Below are 6,000 nucleotides of genomic sequence, written 5' to 3' on the forward strand. Positions count from 1 at the left end.
CTTGAGGAGCTGCGACACGCGCTGAGCCTCTTCAAACGCCGCACTGCTCCAGGCGCAGATGGTGTGACGTGCCAAGTACTGCGGAACGTTGATAAGAGTTTCCATGACCGTATATTGGACGAGTATAATGAAGTATGGAGAACCGGTGTAATCCAGGCCTGCTGAGTGGAAATCGTCCGTGGTAATACCAATTTTAAAGCCCGGGCGTCCTGCGAGGCACCTCAAGTCCTACCGACCAATATCCCTGACTTCAAACATCATCAAGTTAATGGAGCGAATGGTCTTGTTTCGCTTAGATGTGAGGCTAGAGGAGTCGAATTTTTTCCCTGATGTCATGAGTGGCTTTCGTCGCCGCCGTTCGTCTCTGGACAGCATATCAGACCTTGTCTCAGCACTTGAATTTGCTAAAGAAAACAAGCATTCTGCCTACATACTCTTCCTAGACATACAGCAAGCTTTCGATTCAGTTCCGCATAAGGCGATTATTTTCGCTCTTGCAACCGCGGAAATTTCGGGTCGTCTGCTCCAATTTGTGCATAATTTTCTATCGGAGCGCCGGATGAAAGTGCGTGTCGGAGGAGTAACTAGTGAATACCGAAAGGTGAAGTGCGGTGTTCCACAGGGCAGCGTATTATCGCCGCTTTTGTTTAACGCGGTACTCGCCGCGCTTCCAAGTCGTTTGCCTCGAGACACTGACTTCCCTGTGAGCATAGCTGTCTACGTAGATGACATTGCTCTGTGGATAAGCGTCCCTTCGCACCTTGGTCCGCGGCTTCGTGCAAGCTTGCAAAGAGCTCTCAACGCTACCTCGGAGTACTTGGGTGAAGTTGGCCTGCTCATATAACCTGCTAAGTCGGCTGCAATAGCATATCACCCTAACAACGCGCTCGTCGAACAATGAGCCGACTGTATCTTGACGAAACGCCTATAAACTGGGTGCGACAACACCGTTATTTGGGGTTAATTGTGGATGATCGCATCTCTTGGCGTCCTGCCGTTAAGTCTGTACGACGCAAATCGCACTCCCTGCTTAAGTATGTGGCCGTTTGACTGCTCGAGGTGCTGGTTGCGACCAAACAACGGCTTTCAGGTGTACCAGTCATCTGTACTCTCAGGCATGCTGCACGCATTACCAATTTTGAACATACCACCTAGTTTGATGGCCCAACTGGAGCGAGATCATCGCGTTGCCCTTCGAGTAATGCTTGGATTACCTCGTGGGACGCAATCTATTGCATTACCCACTGAAGCGCATCAGTTACCCCTGAGGCTGCAAGCAGATCAGAGAGCTCTGTATCATATTGAGCGTCTGCACCGCGCATCAAATGGTCAATCGCTCCTTGATCGTCTGATTCACTGCCCGTTATCTCGCATGGGAAAAATGGCGGCATTATTTATGGATATCACTACCATTTCAGAACATGCTGCTTCAGATACGTCTCCGCCTCCAAAAGGTATCACGAAACACGTATTCCCCATTTACCTCACAATCCCTGACATGCACAAAAAGTCTGATATGGCTGTTTCGGCAATATTCCAATTGGCTCAGTCTCACTTGTTCGAAAAGTTTCCAGATTATCTTGAAGTTTTCACAGATGCATCTGTACACAACGACGGTCAAGGCGCCTCTGCAGCTTTTTACTGCCCTTCAACTCAAATACGACGTATCTTTCAAATACATCATCCAACTTCGTCAACAACTGCGGGACTAGCAGCGATAAATGTTGCACTGAAATACGTGCAAGAGGAGTTAATTACATCGAAGCTTGTCATCTTTACGGACTCCCGTGCTGCCCTTAGCAGGTTACAACGCAGTGAGCTTGATTGTCCACTTGTGTGCAGCATTACAGACTCTGCGAGCAAAATTACATCACGTAGGGTACCTCTCGTTGCTCAATGGATACCTTCACACGTAGGAATCGCCGGAAATGAAGAGGCTGATCGGCTCGCTTCGAGTTGCGTTCATAACAACTGTGACTGCCCAGAAATTTTGTGCAAGCTTGATGACGCTCGTCTGCTGATTCGTCGCCACCTACTCAAGCAGCATCCAGATCAGCACGTCGCAAATGGAACGTTCCCGCCCCGTGTTCGTGGTCGAGGCTTGCCTCGTCGTGCTAGAGCACAACTGCTCAAGCTGAGGGTGGGTTGCGTGAACGTGCACGAACGTTTATACAGACAAGGGCGTGCGGAAAGTCCATTGTGTACGTCTTGTGGCTGCTACGAGACACTTCAGCACCTTATATTTGAGTGTCCCGCTTTCAGTGCGCAGCGCATGTCGCTAGTGACAAACTATCATCTCCTTGGCCTGTGGTGTGCGACACTCGAGGAATGTTTATACCCCAGTGGTTGTGCATCTAAACGTGATAAGGCCCATCGCGCCCTACTAACCTTTATAGAGTTAACTAACTTAGGTTCACGTTCGTAGCATGAACATTCAACATTCTGTAGTAAGCGTGACCTTCAATGACCGGCCCTACTGTGTGTGATCAGTACTGTGCCCTAACGCTTCTTCCTTCGAAGATGGGAGGTGGCCGGTTCAAACACCTTGTAGTGTATATTGTGAACCGACTACCGGTGAAACAGTGATTACGTGCAGCTGTACTTGGCGTCTCATCGTGGAGAACACAATTAGCCGCATAGCGAACTAGCCATGGATGTGGTTGATAATTGTGGAGGCTGTTCGACGCGGCGTCACTTTAATTCCGGCTGCAGAGTTCTACTTTAGTCTTTAGATTTGTCCTGTTGCAGTGTTCTACTTTAGTCTTTAGATTTGTCCTGTTGCAGTGTTCTACTTTAGTCTTTAGATTTGTCCTGTTGCTCTTCCTTTCCTCTTTCCTTTTTCCTCCCCTCCTTCCTATCTTCCATTTCTGTGTTGCTGTCACCTCCCTTCAGAAGAGTAGGCAGGCGTTGTGCCCCTTCCGGTGGCAGTTGCCAGCCTGCTCCTCGCTTTCCCTTTCCTATTAACTGTGTATATGTGTATATGTGTTCAAAACGAATACTAATAATAATTTCCTTAGCCTTCTGTTAAGTCTTTGCGTTTTACATCTCTGTAATATAGCCTGTTCGGCCTCAATCAGATGCGCCAGCCTGCTGTCCATAGCCTCAATATTTTCCTCTGTCCTGATTTCTCTAGTGTCCTCTTTGACGTCCTCTCTGAGCTGGATGACCCATGTCTGAACCTGCTGACCAGATGACCCATGTCATACATGACCCATGTCTGAACCAGATGACCTGCTCGGCATCTAGAGGCCCAACTTTCATTCTGTTCGCCCTGATTTTTCTGAACTGATCCCAATCAGTGAATTTGAAGATTCTAGTTTCCTGTCTCGGTATGCGTATGGTTATGTGTATGATGTAATGATCGCTGCCGAGATCCATGTTTGAATTTTACCAATTGGCTCCTCTTGAGTTGTTTACAAAAGTAAGATCTGGTGTGGAGTCCCTGCTTGTGGACGTGCGACAACGGGTGGGATACGCCGGATCAGTAATCAAGCATAACCACAGATCCATGGCAAGACTCCATAGCTCCTCTCCCATCTTTGTTTTCCAAGTGTATCCCCATGTGTGATAGGGAGCATTAAAGTCCCGTCCAATAATGAGCGGGGAGTTTTTGGCAATCGAAAGCACCTTGTTGAAGAGCGCTCTAAACCTCTGTCTCATGTCGTTATGACTGCTGTAAATATTCAAGCGGAAAATGCTTTGCGTCTTACCTCTGTTCCTTTTAAGTATTATCCCAATTAGAATAAATTCAAACCTGGAATGTCTAAGATGAATATCATGCTCAATGTATGGCAACTTTTTTGTCAATGAGGGCCGCCAACACCATCCCCATTTTTTTTTGTCTCTACATATAACTTTGTACCCAGTAAGCATAATTTCGTCCGCTATGTTCCCTGCAGCATAATTACATTTGGCCTGGCCTCAGATGACCTGATAACCTGTCGCAGTGCTGCTTTTTTATGTTGGAACCCACGACAATTCCATTGCCACGCGTTAAATCCATGATTACTGTCTATTGCTATTATGTGAGGCTGCCTTCCTATTACCCGTTACTTTCCTCTTTGTGATGGCTCCCGACAATCCAGGAATGGACTTTATACTATCCGCCTCCGATGGCAGATACTCATCGTCGTCATCCCCTCGCGCCTCAATTTTCTTAAGTCTTTTCTCCGCCGTTAGTCTCCATTTCCACAATTTGTCCACTTTAAAGTTGGTCGCTTCCACGTTCTCTCTTATCGCTTTAATTGCCTCTTTAATTTCAATGAGGGCTGAGAAGAGTGAATCCTCCTCGGAACTCACCGCCCTCTTTTTAGTGGCAGGGGAGCGGGATTCCCCTGGATAGTTGCTTTTGCTTACAGGTCTATCTATCTCTACTCTAGCAGGGCTCGACTGCTATTTTTTACGAAGCTCTGCTACCTGCCTGGTCAATTCTTCATTAGGTTTTCTTAAGGAAGTTATTTATTTAATTAATTGCTCTATTATGGCATCATTGTCATCAACCACAGCCGCCGAGGCGCCCCCAGCAACCCTCGCCATACCTTTCACTTTGTCAGCCCAGGTGGTTCCTGGCGTCTTCTCGCCAGGTATCGAGTCTCTTTGCATAAAGCGGACTTGCGCTTCCCTTGACTTGGAGCGCCTTAGCTCCCTGGATAGCGAACGATGCCTGGATCTGGTGCGACTCCTGGAGCGTGAGTGCTCCCTGTCCTCGGGGCGATGGTTGGGCGCCAGCTGTTACGCCTCCGACGGCGCTCTTGTTGACGGCCTAGTCCTGTTGCGCTCTCTTCGACGGAGTCGTACGACTTAAAGGATTTGAAATCTTTGCTTACAAAACTTGTCGCCGGTAGGATGATCGCCTTCGCAAAATTTACACTTAGGTGCACACACACGTTCATCTCCTGAGTTGCGAGTTCCACATCCCCTGCACTGAACAAAGTCAGGTGTTGAACACACACCAGAGCGGTGCCCGACACTTCCGCAGGTGAAGCAGACGTCGAATTGCTTCCTGTAAAGGTAGCATCTCACTAGTGTGGATCCGTACCTGACAAAATTGGGCACTTTGAGTCCATCGAAAAGTACAATGACCGATCCCGACGTCTTGATGCGCTTGGCAGCCAGCGCAAGCGGGTTCAAGTGATGCACGATATTTCTTGTCACCATAGCTTGCGAGTCCCTGATGTCCACTCTTCGGATGACGCTTTGCATGTGGCATGTGTTGCCGCTTCGTATGCATTTACCTTGTATTCCGCTTAAATAATCTTGAAAGACTTAATTCCAACGTACTTTGCAGCATGTTCGGGCTTAGGTGTGCTGACTGTGATTATATTTTGAGTGAAGTTTGGGCAGACAACATCTTCACGGGCCTCCTCTTCCGTTAGGTCGGACGCCTCGATGACTGCGGAACCAATCGTGGTGGTGCTCACCTTGTTAAAATTGAGCCCTCCTCGAGGTAGTATAATGATCTTTCTGTGCTCCTCAGGCAGTTGAGGCATCCTCGAAGCCTTGATAATCCGATTCTTAACCATTCCACCAACGGCGGTTCCCTTGACGCCATGCTCTCGCTGATTACGTAGCAATGTGCTCTCCTCATCGACAGCCTTTGTGCTAGCTCGTGATCTTCGGCCAGCCACTACTTGCCAGCCGAAGTCATCCTGAGCATTGTTTCCTTCATTTTCCTTCATTGAGCTGTTTCCTTCAGCAAAATCTTCATCTTTCATGTTTGTATCCGCCATGCCTGCGGGCAGGTGGGTTTACTAGGCCCAACAAAGGCTCCACCCCTCACTAAGCTTAGCTCCGCTAAGCTCAACTCGGGGTGTAGGAGCAGAAAAAGTTCCGTAAAATTGTGAAAATGCGAACCCCACCTCGAATCTTGGTGTCAGTCGATTCGCCGTCGCTTCGCGGATCCAGTGGTGTGCTTCTTTTCGTTGTACTCTCAAAATTGGCGAGCGGAGCACGGAAAGAAAGATAAACGGAGCCGATGTTTCCACGTCTGCACTGCTCGGC

Source organism: Dermacentor andersoni, chromosome 2 (genome assembly GCF_023375885.2).
Source record: "Dermacentor andersoni chromosome 2, qqDerAnde1_hic_scaffold, whole genome shotgun sequence".
NCBI lineage: Eukaryota > Metazoa > Arthropoda > Arachnida > Ixodida > Ixodidae > Dermacentor > Dermacentor andersoni.